This window comes from Camelus ferus, chromosome 1 (genome assembly GCF_009834535.1).
Source record: "Camelus ferus isolate YT-003-E chromosome 1, BCGSAC_Cfer_1.0, whole genome shotgun sequence".
Taxonomy (NCBI): domain Eukaryota; kingdom Metazoa; phylum Chordata; class Mammalia; order Artiodactyla; family Camelidae; genus Camelus; species Camelus ferus.
Genome location: NC_045696.1, coordinates 92,453,506 through 92,470,203, shown reverse-complemented (window position 1 = coordinate 92,470,203; position 16,698 = coordinate 92,453,506). Strand labels below are relative to the sequence as shown.

The following is a 16,698-nucleotide window of genomic DNA, read 5'->3' as shown; positions in this document are numbered from 1 at the left end:
GGAGTAGCTGGGAGGCCCCAGCAGCAGGGACACACAGGCTTTTGGTGGGTCATGTGGAATATTTTTAGATAAGGGAGTTCTGACGGGAGAGGTGGGAGTAGCTGGGAGGCCCCAGCAGCAGGGACACACAGGCTTTTGGTGGGTCATGTGGAATATTTTTAGATAAGGGAGTTCTGACCCAATTGTCTTTAGTCTATTTTCCCCTCCATGATATTTCTTTTAAGTTGTTAAGGTAGAATGAGATAGAAGCTCTGACAGTTGTAGAGTGTGGGTGTAGCATGTGCAGCTCATTAAGTATCTAAGTTCTTGCTTTAGCATTTGGAAGGTCTGTAACAGGTCACTGATTCACCCTGCTTTTGAAATTTTACAGCACTCTAACTCAGCACACAGTGACAGCACGTGCATTTAGAAGCTGGTCACTGCTTTTAAAAGGAGCTACAATTGCTTCTTGAGATGACCATTGTACAAGACCGGGAATTTTCGTGCGTAATTTCCCCAGTGGCTAATCCTCATTGTAACTTCTCTGTAAGATTCTCCAAATTAGCACCTCCTTCCTTTACCCCTGTTTTTCCTCTTAGCATTCTCATTTGTTTCTGTATTGTCTGTCTTTCCCACTGGAGTGTGAACTCCGGGAGGACAGGGATGTTACCTGTATGGTTAATTGCCGAATCCCCAGAGTCTGGAATCTAGTGTAGAACTCAATGAATATTTGCTGAATGATTGAACGAGAGTATAAGGAATAAGCTGTCATTCTTCACTGGCAGACAGTCCACTGGATTATCAGGCACCGGGAATTGCTCCACTGGACCTCTCCATCCTCAGTCTCCTAACTTTATCTCTTTACTGAAAGCATCCAGAGTGTCCTCACTTGTGATAGTGGTACTTGGGGACAGCGTTTTTCTCATATGAAATGAGTCCTTAAGGCTTGGACGTTAGAATCCTTTGAAGCTGTCTATCATAGGTATCATGATGTCATAAGCCCACCTTATTCTTGCATCTCCTCAGACATGCATCTCGTTTCATTTTTCATTCACTCATTTACTTCACTCCATTCAGAGTCTTCACTGCACTTTCCTCCAGAAAGTTCTCTGGTATCTCTGTCCCGCCCTATCTGTACTGGGGTCCTGGGTTATAGTGACCAGACGAGGCACTCAAGGTCTTCACTCTGTGCGTATTCCTCGATTCTCCTCAGATGTGGTGCTAACACGCCCACATTACGGAGCCATGGGTCTCTCCTTCTCTGCCCATTCCCACCACAAGCTCTCGCCTTCCTCCCCCGCTTCATCAATCCCATTGGCCAGCTCTCATCAGTTTACTCTTTTCCCGATCAATTTCCATTCCCATCTCATTATAAGTGGGGCAGCATCTCATTACAACACCCAGGTGGTGTCATCTCACAAAAGATGGGGGCAAGTTTGGAAGTTCAGCCCTCCTGTTGGGATTCCTAGATGACTCTACTCCATCCTAAACACACTAGAAGATTCTCTCTACTTAGTGATGGTGGGTGATTGTGAGTTCTAAGTGGATCTTCTCGTTCTTGGTATAGATCAGACTTTTCCAGGAACAGCATGGCCTGCAACAAAGGCACTGTACAGCTGGTGATTAGCAATTGCAGGATGGCACCTGGGAGTACCATCAGGTCATTGTGGAGTTTCTCATTTGAGTCTGACCCCACCCTAGCTCCTGGGGAAGACCCTGACCTACTCAATGCGGTGTTAGGGGGGTGGGCAGTGGCAACAGTAGGATCACACTTATCCACTCGGAGGCTTTCATTGCTCGAGGGAGCCTGGTTGAGACTCAGTGACTGGACAGAGTCCAACTGTCTTCTTTCTGTTCCTTCTTCAAAACCATTTCTTCTCCAAGAAACTTCCATTTCTGACTCTATGCTTACCAGTTCTTGGTTTCTGGCCTACACGGGTTTAATATTTTCCCTGTTGTGTCTCATGACCCCTTCAAATTGTTGGGTAACCCAAAACACATTCTCTTAAAAGATGGAAGATCAGGTTCAAGCAGCCAAATCTACAAATACATGTTTTAGAATTCATTGGTAGCCCTCTTCTTATCCAGTTATTTTGTATGATCACTAATCAGTCCTTGCTGTATTGGGTGCAGTATCTATTGTTTTGTTGAACTATTTAGTTAATTTCCTCCTGAACATGCACGGATTTCATTCTTTAATTCAAGAACTATTAATCAGTGCTGACCTGTGTTATACACTGTTCCAGGCATTGGGGACACAGACTGAGTTCCCTGCTTTCTTGAAGATTTTGTTCTAGTGGAGGTGAAGTAGATAATTAACTCAAGTGTGTAACATTTCAGGAAGGATAAGTCCTCTGTAGAAATACAAAACATGGAAGGAGGGTGAGTGTATGTGTCAGGGGACAATTAAAGTTTTAAATAGTGTAGCCAGGGAAGGCCTCACTGAGAAGATGGCATTTGAGTAAGTGTCTGAAGGAGGTGCAAAGGGCAATCATAAGGGCTTTTGGGGGAGGAGTACTCCAGATGGAGGGTACAGCACATGCAAAAGCCTAGAGTGAGAGTGTACAAGGGGGAAACATCACAGAATCCAGGGGGACAGGAAAGGAGTGAGTGATTGCTAGAATAGCAAGAAAAAAATGCCAAGAATGTAAAGGGAGATATTGCAAGTTCAGGAGGCTCCCAAGAACCTCCCCCCGCCTTGAGGTTCAGTGATTCACTAGAAGGACTCACAGAATTCGGCAAAGCTTCAGACTTGAAGTTTTTATAGTGAAAAAATACAGATTAGAATCAGGAATATGTGCCCAGGCTGGGGTCCTGAAGAACCGAACCTAGAGCTTCCAGTTGTCTCTTCAACAGAGTCACATGGAAACCACTTCTCTCCCAGCAACACTATGACAATGTGCATAGGATGTTGTCATTAGGGAAGCTTATCAGAGCCTTAGTGCCCAGAGTTCTCATTGGAGATTGGCCTCATGGACACACTGACCACCTGCTTGGTTGACCTTGGTCTCCAGCCTATATGGAGGTCAAGCTGATTCTGTGTGGCCCACGGCCCCCACTATAAAGCATACATTTAGCATAGACCATAAGGCATGGCCCAAGGCCTCCAGGTAGATAAACTCTCTCCTAGTGGGTAGAGCATTCTGAGGGTTTAGAGGTTACCTCTCAGGAGCTGGGGGCCAAGTGTCAAACCTTTCTTTGGTCAGTGTTAATAGTTTACTGCATAGAAGCCAAATCATGCAGGTCTTTGTCCGCCATTTATAAGACGTGGCTTCTAGTCTGAGAGAGATGGAAGACACTGGAGAGTTCTGAGCAGGAGAGTGACATGATTTGATTTGTTTTTAAATCAGACCATCATGGCATGAATACCGACATCATTCCAACAGCTAAGCTGGAAAATAGACTGAAAGGTAGAATTAGGGTGACTGATTAGGAAGTTCCTGTCATGCACCAGATAAGAGGGAATAATAGCTTGAACCAGGGTGCAAAAGGTGAGAAGTAATCTGATTTTGGATCGATTTTAAAAGTAGAGTTCAGAGCATTTGCAGATAAATTGGATGTAGCATGTGATAAAAGGAACAGTCAAAGATGACTCTAAGTTACTTGGCCTAAGCAACTGGGACAGTCAAGCTGCCATTCAGCAAGATAAGACTGCAGCAGACGATCTGGTGGGAGGAGCAGTAGAATTTGGTTTTTGGACACGTGAGGTCAAAATGCCTATCGGACAACAAAGGAAAAATGTCAAGTAGACAAGAGTCTGGAGTCCATGGGAGAGGTCTGGGCTGGAGATTTATATTTAAGATATAAAGATACACATCTTGAAGTCATCAGTCTATCAGGAGAGTGTCAAACCATGAGACTAGCAAGTAAGTGTAGGCAGAAAAGAGAAAAAGCCCAAACTGCCCCAGGCTCCCCAATGTCAGAGGCGGGACAGACAAGGCGGAATCAGCAGAGGAGACTGAGAGTGAACACTGAGAAAAGTAGGAGAAACCTGAGAGGGTGGCGTCAGGAGCCAACTGAAAGGGGCTGCGCCACGTTCAGGATCGCTGGCAGGCCAAGTACACGAGGGCTGAGACTGGACCACGGGACTTAGGAACGTGGAGGCCAGTGTCAACCTCAGCAAGAGCAGAGAGAGAGAGATACATATTGTATTTTATACACAGAGATATGCTTGATAGAAGAAAGCAAAGACCCATGTACATATTTATGAAAAATTTAAAAAGTCAATTCGGAACTCTTAATTAACAGAACTCTAACTACTACCCACTGAACAGCATCATGGGATTTCCTCCTACCTGCGACCATAGAGAAAAATATACAAAATCATAACTGAAAACTTAAACTGGCCCAACTTATAACCAGCACATAGAAGGAACTTCCAATAATAATTATGTTTATGAAGCTGGATTATTGAAAATAATACTCATGGACACATCTATGTTTGCCTCCTGAAACAGAGCTTCTCTGCTTCCTGAGTGAGGGCAGGAAGACATAGGGCCCTTACTCTGTTGTCTGCTTTCCTGACTTCAGTGCTTTCTTTGTTTCGACATCTGGAGATTTCCCTTTGTAGGCCTTAAACTTGCATTTAAATTTATTTTATTAAATTTTATTCAGCAATTCTTTTTGCTTGGAGTGTGTATGGACATTTGAGGGGCGGGGGGATGTTCCACATCAATTAAACCTTTCATATGGACCTGAAGTTCACTTCTAAAATCAAGGCAAATAGATATTATACTTAGCAATCAGAATGGACTCAATTAAAGAAAAAAAAAAAAACAGCAAAAAGAACAGAAGGGAAAAACAACCAAATATTAGGAGGAGTTATTTTTAGGTGGTAGGAATGGGGACGATTTTTCCCCTTCTTCTATTACTAATTTCCAAATGTGTGTGTATTACTATTATAAAAGGGAGGAAAATCATAATTAAAATCAGATTTTAAGAACTTAAGACATGCTTTTGAAGCTCTTTTTTGAGCTCCCTCAGATCTAAAACAAGTATTGAGATTCAGCTGTCTGATCCGTAGTGAGGCTTACAGATAAAGGCTCTTGTTCTGAATTTAACCTGGAGAAAAATGTGGGCCTTTATGAATATAAGAAATTGAAATACATTCTACCAAAACGCTTCCACTCTATAGATCACCGTGTGTAACAGCAGAACTGCCTCAAGCTGGCTTAAGTAATAAAGGAAACTTGCTGGCACGTGGAACTAAAATGTGCAGAGATAGGGAAACCTCAGGCAAGGGCAGAATCCAGGTGCGCATGCCGTGGACAGGGCCTAGTTCCTCCCTCTCTGCACCTGTGACTTTCTTTTTGGTAACGGCTCCATGCTTAGCCCTACAGTGGTGGGTCTGCGGCATCGTCCAGGTGGCTAACAGGAGCTCCTGTGCCTTCCAGAAGGAAGGCGTAAAGAAGGAGCCTTCTCTTCCTAGAAGTCCCATCTTTTCAGCGGTGCCCTGGTTTTGACTGGATGACCAGTCTTCCACTCTGGACCACTGCCTGGATTTGGGTGACGGGAGAAGCTTGCTGGCTTTTGTAGCTTCGTGCTCAGTCCCTGGCTGAGAATGGAGGGGCAGACAGTTCTTGATTTGAGAAAAGAGGAGTCAGTTGACCACACTCTCCAGTGATTATATCTGGAGGGAACAGCGGGGCAGTGAACTCCGGGTAGTAAGATTCCATCAGGTCAGTCTTCTGGAAATTGGGAGTGAGGCTGCTCCACCACGAGCCAGCTGTGTGCTGTCTCCACTCCTTGAGCTTTGGATCTGGTTCTTAGTTCTCCTCTAGCTCTAAAGCCCTCTTTTTATGTTTGGAGGGATATTTTCCTCTATTAGTCTACATCTCAAGTAGCTTGTTCTACTTAATCAATATAACTAAAATAAGTGGAAATCTCATTTAACTAAAGGTAAGAAGGAAAACACTGGCTTTAACTGTTATTTAATTTAGCATGGAAAGTAATGCATTTTTAATAAGGAACACATTAAAAACTCATAAAGTGGTTTATTTATAAGGTGGTTAGTCTCCCCCCGCCCAATTGCCCCAATAAATACAGTTAAGTTCCATCAACTATTCAGCAAGTGCAATTATACAAATGCCGTGTTTCATTTTGCATCTGACGACAGTAGTTTTCCTTTCCCACACACTGTGCAAAGAGTAAGTGCACAGAATTTTAGAATCTGAGGAGATATTGGGGATAATTTAGTATCTCACCCCCAAACCCTCCAGTAATTTGACAAGTAAGTCTTCTGTTGCCTGAAGAGGTTAAACAATCTGCTAATACTCACATAGATGGTTGGTAAGTTCTAGTTAAGAATTTTAACTGAAGGCTTTTTGATCCACCAGTTTACTCTTTGCCGCATAGAATTGTTCAAATCAACAAAGATTGATGGAGCGCTAGTTGTGCCCTGGGCAGTATGCCAGTCACTGAGCTCACAACAAGGAAAGACATGGTTCCTGGCTTCAGGCAACTCCAAGAACAGTCTAGTAGGGGAAAAAGTCATGTCAACCAGATAATTAGTCTGATATGACACATGCAGTACTGCTGTGTACAACATAATCATAATGTAGTAGAACAAGTGATGAATGCTCTCTTGAGAGTCAAGGATGACTTTGCAGAGCTGGTGATTCATGCACAGGGCTTTGTAGGATGAATAAGAGTTCAACAATTGGTTGGTCCAAGTCTGGGAGAGATTTTGACATGGAGGGAATGATATATTTAAAGACTCAGAAGCGATGGTTATAAAACAAGTTTTAGAGACACATCTAAATTGATTGCTGGTTGTAAGTCTTACTAAGTGCATGACCTAACAGTTTAACCTTTCTGCTCATTCACTTTTTCCATCAGTAAAATGGAAATAGCAATACCTATCCCATAGGGTTATGGAGAAAATGAAATAATGTTACAACTATAAAGCACATAACATAGGAGACACTCAGGAGCAGGTAGCTACCCTTCTCCACCTGCCTTCTCTCTCTCTTCCTCCTGTCCCTGCAAACCTTCTGGGAGAGGAGAGTGCTAGAAGAAGAGGGTAAGGAGCAGGGAAGAAAGCGATCAGGGGAGGAACTGGCCATGAAAACTGTTGAGGCACTCTTAGGTAAGAAGTAACAAGATCAAATTTGCATTCCAAAAAGCTATTTTTGGAAGAACTGTGCATAGGAAACTGATAGAAAGCCATTTTAATAATCTGGGAGAGAGGACTTGAAGGTACAGGTAACAGCACAGAAGTGGGAAGAACAAAGCTGGGTTGAGTGACATGGCGAGGTTCGGGGAGCAGGGTGTCTTCTGGTATAGCTTCTTTCACTGCATCCTGGTTTTCCTTTCCACGTGTCTGGAGGGCAAAGCGCTCAGTGGTCTAATTAGGCCCGGAGGTCTGGCAGTCAGCTCCAGGAAGGAGGTGGAAGGGGACCTCTGCTATGGCTCTCCTGTCTCTAAAGTGCTTCCACAGAATTGCTTACCTCATCTCCATTCTCACTCACAGGAAGAGAAATGTCAGAGAGCTGCTGCCCTTCTCCCTTGTCTGACTTTAAAGCACCTTCTTAAACTACTGCAGTCCTGAGGCAATTATCTCTTCACTACAATTTATTAACTCAGAGTAACCTCAAATGCATTACTTGTAAGCAGCTCAAGCCTTTCCTCTAAGGCTGGCCTGTGTCTGTTCTTTAGCAGGAATTGAGGGCTGGGGGGGGGGTGCAGGCTGGCGGGGGAGCGCTCACCAAATCTGTGGAATCAGCTGCATTACCTCCATCATCTGTCACCGACCTTCCACTTGCCATAAAAAAGCCTGGAGCCTTTCTACCTGTTTGTCTTTCACGTGTCGTATTTGTCTTAACAGCCCTTTTATTGATGACCAAACTGAAAGGTGGAATAATTAGTACTCACCCCCCCAAACCTCCTCCCTGACTCCCATCCCTGCTCCCCATGCCCCTCAGAGGACTGATACCATGAAAAAGAAGGTTGTTATCTGGCTTCCAACCTCCTAGCACGGGTGTGCCAGTCTCCGGTCAGAGGGAGGTGGTTTTTTCCCCCATAACTTCATTTCACGCTGACTTTAGATCTAACTACTATTTCACTTTTGCTCTTATTTCCTTTTAGAATATAGCCATCCATACATTTTGAAAATGTTTTCATTCTATCCACACATGAGTTTCTGCATGATCTCTGAAGGCTAGTCCACATACGCAAAGCATTGTGGCTTCACATTTTTCATAAAATGATTGATCTTTGCCTTAACTACCTACAAAATAGCTATATGTGTCAGCCCAGATAAAAATGAGTGAAGAATTATTGGCAAAGCATTTCTACTTTTATCTGTAAAAAATAACTGTGTGCTTTGACTGCCTATATGAAAAAGAAACTGCTAACATAGTTTACTTATACATGACACGGTTTTGAGTTTTTTGATTTAGGATACTGAAAGCATCCTGAGAACTCACAGAGCCTCACAACAAACATTAGAACTGTGCTTGGATGCCTGATCTTCAGCACTGGGCACATAAAAGAAGCCTTTGGAAAACTCACATCTGAGTGCTTTCACCACTCAGAATCATAGAGTGGTTTTCTAAACATTGCTTGAGGCCAAACTGAATGGACTGTGTATTTAGGACATATTTATACGAGGTGCTTTTAGTAAAAAGGACAGAGTGTTATAGTCGCAGAAATACTACAGCTGTTTATTTTTGTGCAATATGTAAATCTGGTATTTCTTCCAGTTTTAGGCCTATCAATTATGCAACCAATCAGCTAATAATTTAGACCACCTGCTACATGCAAAATATTATGCTAGACACTTATAAGGCTAATAGGCTCTAAAAACAAAACCTCCTATCAGCTGCCGTTATCTCCCTCCTGCCCATCGTGGGAGGACTGTTGTCTTATTTTCATTGTATGTTCAGCTGAGTCTCCAGCAATTCAGAGTCAGGTTGAAGAGAATCACAGATGTTACTAAGATATGGAGTCTCTTATTAAAAAGGATAAGGTGGCTGCTAACATCCCTCATAGACATGTGGTGTCAGTGCAGTTTCTTCAGATCATTCTTGTTGCTGACTCAAAGTGGAGCTGTTTGCCCAGCAGCATCATGGCATCCTAGGTTAAAAAAACCCCACAGCTTGACCTTGGAACAGCTTGGGAGTCTGCCTACTCTGCTGGCTCCAAACGAATAAAACAACTCTTCATCTCCTTTATTTGATTAGCTTCTTCAAACTTAAACCAAAGGAAGCTAAGATCCTCACGGACACTTGTTTAGGACAGAAATAAGATCAGAAAAAAAATAAAGAAAATCATTCTACAAAGTCAGTTGTGGAATTCACAAAACTCAGATGCTCTGAAGTTAGTAGCTAACTGTAGAAGAATTATATTCAGGTAATTTAGAAAACTGCTTTCAACACTTTTAACACCGTCGACGTGGTTTTTTCAATAGTATTTGAAAACAGAAGTCATGCTATGCAATTCTATGTGGTAGCCATTCACCACATTATACATGGCTGTTACAGTTAACTAACATTAAACTAAATTCAGTTAAAATTAAAATCCAGTTCCTCAACGAGCATTAACATATTCAAGCACTTAATATTCACATGAGGTAACGGCTACTGTATTGGACAGTAAAGATACAGAACATCCCCATCATCCAATACAACAGCCCTGCGTTAAAATATCAACTCAAGGCAGGCATCTCAGACTCAAAATACTTCAGATTGTCTTTGCTTTTATGAATTCTTTTTTCAAGTTTCCAATGAACTATGTCATTTAAAAAAAATTTGTGGAGTCCCCTACCTTGAGCCAAGTCAAGTAGTGGGGGCTCTGGTTGACCACCATGTCAACCTCATGGGGAAAGTATAGGAATTATGATCATTAAGTATCAAGTGGGGTTGATCTAGTAACTTGTAAGTAAAACTCTGTTATGGAGAAGGTGTCAGAATGGGCCTCACCAAAAAGCATTTTGATTTATGTTACTCTATGTGTCCATCTATTTTTCAAGTCAGTGAGAAGCATTATTTGGCCTTGGTGATTAAATTACTACAATGAGCAGATTCCTGGCACCAGCTGAACCCTGAAATTAGGGAAAAAGAAACAGGAATTTTGTCCTTATTCTTGTCAGCTCAAATCCAGCCATAACTTTTTGCTGGTGGTACATTTAGATGAAGAAGTACTTTTAATTCAACCTTATCTTGTTATTTCACTACCCTTTTCCAGCAGTGACAAACTTTGTACAGAATTATAAATCAAGGCCAAATGTTGCATGAATGCTGTGGTTACAAAGATTCATTTAGTGTGCATACCGCCTTGCGATCTACAAGGTGATTCATCACTTGTGATCTTGTCCTCCCGCTGAGGGGTTGGAGGATGCATACTGATGTGTAAAAGTCATTGCTGGGTGTCTGGCCTGTAATGTCCTGCGTGTTATCCTAGATCTAACTGATTCTTAACCCACTGACTACCGGGAGGGCTGCCTTTCAGAATCAATTACCTAAATATGGTGAATTAATCTGGGAAAGCAATAAAATATGACATATGGCTTGCCCTACCTCCACTTTGGCTGTTGACAATTTGCCCAACACTATAGTTTAGATGTGACCTGATAAGAAATACAGAGAACATAAGATGAGTGCCCACCAAGAGAAGAGAGAGTTACACTCTTCAAATTGTGTTCACTTACAGTGTCCCATTCGAGCCTCACATCATTCTGTGCATGAGCAGGGAAGGTTTGGGTGTCACAAAAGGGGCAGCCCTCTTGAAAAGAACTGATCATTTTCCACCTATGTTCCTTTTCCTACCTGTGTTTCTCCCCATGTGCCTCTGTAATTATTTGTATATGAGACTGGATCTCTTACTAGATTTGAAGGTACCTGGAGTGGGGACCACGTTCATGTTCATCTTGTTTTCCTAGCATCCAGCATGATGCCTGGTGTATGAGTTGTTCATTTGTCCTGAAGAGGAAAGGGGAATGTAACACAAAAGATCTGAAAGCTGGGCTGCAAGCACAGACAGACGGGCAGGCTAGCCGGTCACGGGTGGACACAGATGTGTGATGCTCTGTGCGGGCAGCGGTGTGTGCAAGTAGCAGGCCTGCGCCAAAGGGCTTGCTCTGTGTCAGCCTGGAGGTTCAAGGATGAGACAGAGCTTAGGTGAGCAGTCCCCACACGCAATGCGACCTTGTGTCTCTCGTGTTGAGTGCACAGCCCTAACTCACAAAACCTAGTGTGAAGTTGACTGTTGACACACATCATAACTCCCTTACAGGTCTTATATGTTGCATTCAGCTTTCCTCTTCTGAGAAATTGTTTTGGTATATTTAATGTTTTCACTTATATTTATCTTTAACATTACTCTTTTTTTTTTGATGTGAAAGTAGATTTTATTGGTGGGCGTGAGTAGAAGGGTTCTTATGAGGGCAGGACTCACCATTTATCCAGAAGCCACAATTAGGGATGCATTTGATCCCTCAGCTCATCTGGGATGAGCCCCTTTTCTGCCACCATGTCCTCCAATTCTTCTACGCTAAACTTAGTGGATCCCCACTTCTTGGAGACGGGGACTTCCTGGTAGCCAGGGAACTTGGTCTTGGTGCGTGTAGGGCCTGAATCACATGCTCCTTGTTCTGCACCTTGGCATGGATGGACGTGATGACTTGGCCAACGTGGACACTGGCTGCCGTGTCCTGGGGCTTTCCAAAGTTACCCCGCATGCCTGTCTAGAGTCTGGGCTGGGGACAGCATGAGGTCAGACATGAATGTCCACTGGGAAGGCCCAGCTCCAAGGTCTCTTAGGGAAACCCATACAAGAACCAGGCTGCACACACGACCGAGGAGGCTGCTGTCTGCAGCCATGGCACAGTGGGCTCCATGGGGAGAAGTGCATGGTGGGCTTAATTGGCTGCAAACTAGCCTTCCTTTCATCTTTATATTTTACTCCCCTTTTGTGCTTCTGATTGCTCCTTGTTTTAGTTTTCACACGCAAATGGTCAGTTCCCACTTTTGAATACCGTTTCAAATCTTGTTGGACTGGGGGCTTGTTTACTGTGTACAAGGCCTTTTCTCCCCTCTGGATCACAGGTTGATTCCTGGAAGGGGGGTGAGGGAGTCCAGGGTTGTGCTCACGTGCCGAGGAAAGCCTGCTGTGATGCTGGGAACTGAGGTGTGGGAATTGCCCGGCTTCTGGCTGGAGCTTCCTTCCCTCCCTCATGTCTTCCCATGTGCAGATGTTCAGCGGCGAATAAGAGAAAGGACAGTGGCCTTACTTGAAGCAGAGGTGGTGTGCCAGCGTAAATTCAGATGTCATGAGAAAGTGTAATATGGCAAATAACATGCTGGGCTTTACTGTTAAGTGCAGTGTGAAAATCATTCTCACGTTGTGATGTGGGAAGCCATAGAAATGAGGTGACGCATTTTTTCCTGCCTTGTGGTCCTATTGACTGTGAAGGCCACACTCAGGGTCTAGTAGATATGAAGGCCCTTGAGGTTGTAGCCTCAATAGACAAGGGGGAGCAGAGGGTGCATCTGAAAACAGAGTAATGTAACATAAGAACCTATAAGAAATTGTGTAGTAGAACTAGAGGGGTGGTAACAGTAAGGTTGCAGAGTAACAGGTAATCCCCAAATAAATCATGTCAATATATTATTTTTATCACTGCATTAAAACAATTTTAAATTATGTGCATATAAGTAGGCAATAATATGGGGTATTTTAAAACAACCCTAATTAATGAAATTCAGTGAGATGCCTGGGCTTCTCCAGGGAAGATGGTTTTAAACCTGTTAAAAAGGCTTTCAAATCTCATCTATTAGCTACTTGCAAAGAGTTTCTTTGCTCTTGTGGTAACCTCACTGTTGCACAGACAACCTTTTCAACTAAATGAAGAGTTGAAATTGGCAGAGAGAATGTGTGCAGTGAATAAACAGGTCAGTCATTTTTATGACAAGATCTTTATTCCGTGTAAGCTTCTCTCTTCCAAATAAAGTCCTGCTAGAAGATTGGGCATTTTGCATACCTTCTTATGAAGACCTCTTAGGATTTATATGAACCAGTTTATATTTGCAGTGGTTTAGTTTGGCAGGACATTTGGGCGTTGTCAGGACACAGGCACTGCTTGGTTGTACTAGACTGTGCCTGCAGGGCAGTGTGACCAGCCCTGCCCCAGGCTGCCCAGGACCCTATTCTGACTGACAGAACAGAAATCTTGGGACCAGTGGCTGTGCCCATCCAGCCCCCCTTCTCTGGACTGCTCTCTCTGCATGGCCAGAACTCCCGAATCCCCTGCCTAAGGGGCCCGCACAGCCCCTTCTGTGGACTCTGCCCTGCAGGGTGGCCACAGCCCGGGCCAAGGGCGAGGGTGTGGACGAACAGGCTGGGCTGTCCACCTGGGCTGGGGCAGCTGCATGAGGGGGCATATGAAGCTCTTTACAGGGACCAAAGGAGTAGGGGGTGGAAAAGTGGGGAGCTTTCCATGAAGATTAGGCCTGAGCTTGTCCTGGACCCACGCCCACTAAAAGGAAGTGGCACCGTTGTCATTTGTTACGATCAAATCACTTTTGCAAGTTTCTGAAATGCCCTCTAAGAAGTAACAGTGCTACTGTTCTAAGTGAGAAGATTGATTATCTTTTCTAACAGATAAACTTTCTCTGCAAATGACATCAAACAAACCCCAGAGGTGTTTTGTGCTATAACAACATCAGTAGAATAAAAGTGTGTAATTTTCAAAAGTGCTAACTCTGAGAAAAAACTCATCAACATGTATAAGATCTGATGGTAAAAAACTTGGTAAAAAACAGCCAGTTTTTGACCAAATAGCTTTTTAATGGAAAGAAAAAAAAAAGTCAGTGTAGATTGGGATTATTAATGAAATTTTTATCATGTAAAATAATGCTGTGTGATGTACTCAGCCAAGAGTCAGGAAAACTGCACTCAAGTTCCAGCATTTCTATGAAATAGCTGAATTATTTGGGCCTCGACCTCTTCGGGTCTCAGTGTTGACATCTGGTAAATGAGAGAGGTTGAACATGAGGCCGTCTAAGCTTTTGTCTGTATTTAAAATCCAGAATTTTTGCCGCAAGCTGTGTTCTCTCAGTTTGATATACGACATAGGATAATCATCAAACCAGACACCATCACTTGTAAGATGCACCATTAATCTGTGTACCATTAAAGAAAGAGACACATTGCCTATCGTAATTTTCAGACTACTGACTGTAAGAAGCATTCTAATTTAGCAATGTAAAAATACAAAAAGGGTATATTAAATCTCTAATATACAGTAAATCTTATTCATCTAAACATTCTTCACAGAGTCTTGCAGAGTACCTATCACATCTAGTCATTCATTTATTCATTTAATAAAAAACCATAAATTTAGGGCCTACCGTATTTCAGGCAATACAGCAGGCACGTGTCAACATGTACTGAATAGGAGAATTTTAGATGTATTTCATAACAGCAGCATCCACATGAAGCTAGTGATGCTGGTGAGAAATTAGCTCAGGAAAACAGCAAGATGTCCTCTTTTGAGGACAGCAAAATCACCAAAAACTTGATCTCTAGTGTGGACATTTGTACTAATAAACAGAAGGCAAGTAAACAAGAATTCCCGGATCAGTTTCTTAGTAATCAAGGTAACCTGGTTGCTCTTTCCACATGTCTATGAAAATCCTGCTGAAAGCAAGACTTCCTAATTCCATGACTCTCAAGTGCTCCTTCATCTGTCATTTCTTTTCCAGTAGAAATAAGGCAAGGAATGAGTGTTCTAAGAAACACTTCTATACTGTATCATATAAAACAATTTTACGTGACTTATTATCATGCTACATTGTTAGACTGACTTATATACACTTAAATCTTTATATATCCACTGTGTCTAATAGTAGCCCAAGCACAGATAAGCCCTTAAAGGTAATATTTTGTAAGGAATGACACTTCCCTAGTGGGATCATTCTCAGAGTCAGAATCTTGAGTGCACCAGACAAGCGACAAGGTTCATTCAGCCCCAATATCTTCATCAAGAGGGGTTGTCCTGGGACCTTAGGAAGATGGAAAACTAATTAGTTGAAAATGCTTGGACCCCACTGTATACAATGATAACCATATGCAGTGATTTTAAGCCTCATTATATACAATAATCAATGATGTTCTATCCGTCATCAAGAAGAAACTGGCAAAACCTTGCAGCCAGAAATGAGTGAGAACAGTTTCTGTTCTTATTCTGTTTGAATTCCCTTCTTGAGCTGTTCTTGCCACATGGGATATTTGACTATTTCTAATTGGCCTTTGCTTTCAGTCTCTGTTCAAAGTTTGTTTGAAGCACAATATATTCTCATTAACCTCGTTTCCAAAGGGGCCCCTTTTCCAGCTCATGCCTAGAATGGCTTCTCTCTGGGTTCACAGGCTTTGGCTTCCTGTTTCTCTTGGTTCTGAGCACACTGTGTTTTCTGATCAGTTAAATCTCTTCTCCAAACTGAGGTGAAGAGAGGAATCCCACATTCTGCTCTCTGGAGGTAAACTGGGCAAAACACAGCTGTGAGGACACTTCCTGAGTCACGATTCAAAGGTTACTGCAGGCAGGACGCTCAAGAGTTTCTGTGCTTACCTAGCTATGCTGTCTTTACCTTTGTGTGAGCTATACAAGGATAAAATTTTATCATTGAATATGTTGCTTAGGGCCATTTCTATCAAATCTGAGCATCAGCTCATGGTCAGAAACTTAACCCACACAGACACACATACACACTTAAATCAGTTTCCACTTATATCATCTCGACCTGTGATACCCTTTCCAGAAATATCATTGTAAGAGTAAGAATGATCTATATTGGTTTCTCTCCTCTATAAATGTCATTGAGCAATAGCTTTCCTGAGGAATCCTAATCCATATGACTATATTTTAGATATGAATTTCTCCCCAGTGGTCCTTTGGCTATGGAGAAATTAGCACGGACTATAAAACAGAGTGCTTGAAAGAGTCTCCTTGAAGGAAATGGGGAAGCAAGAGGGAGAGAGATTTATACTTTTCATTTAATGGCAACACTTATTTTATGCAGTTTTATATTATTAGGCCCATTAAAGGACAAGAATGTGAAATATGTCCACCCTGAAGACAATTCTTCATGTTTGCCTGACATTTTCTGCTTTGAATAAACCAGTCACAAGGAAGAGTCCCGTGTGTATGTACTCCAGTGCTCTGAGTGTTTATCTCAAGAACTCCCCGTTTTCCCCACAGCCCCCAAAGAGCTGAAACTGTGCGGTCCCGCAAGCGTTAAGTACATAACCAGTGTCCTCTCGTGACAGTCTGTTTCTGAAAATTCCCTTTGAAATCAAAGACAAAAAAGCCCAACCTATTGGTGGGTTCCAACTTGTAAGCTTCCCTCACAAACCACAGACCCCAGTCTTTGTATTTATTCAGTCTGACCAAGTCTCAGGAGATTTCTGGGAGTAGAATGTATCTGAGAATGTGAGTGTGTGCCAGGCATGGAGGTTCTATAATGAGAAATCTCATCACAAACATTTTTTTAATGCACTTCAGCTTAACCTAGACACAGTAGACTGGGTTTTGTATTCCTTGGCAATATGCCCGGTACGTATAACTTAAATACATGCACACACATATATAAATATAAGATACATGTATTTATTCAGGATTCAAAAGAATTTTGAGAAAAATCCTTGAACTAGGAACACAAAGAGCATTTGATGCCGAGCGGATTCACACGTAAATCTGGTGATTCTCTTTCTATCTGTATT

General features: G+C 42.6%; 1 protein-coding gene and 1 non-coding gene across 2 annotated transcripts in view; one reads left to right on the top strand and one right to left on the bottom strand.

Moving 5' to 3' along the window:
• KCNAB1 (potassium voltage-gated channel subfamily A member regulatory beta subunit 1) overlaps nucleotides 1-16,698 on the top strand; it is a 343,217-nt gene that overhangs the window by 33,273 nt on the left and 293,246 nt on the right.
• On the bottom strand, nucleotides 11,717-11,850 carry LOC116666635. The gene has a single exon (XR_004323568.1). It is a non-coding gene; the product is annotated as a small nucleolar RNA SNORA70 (small nucleolar RNA).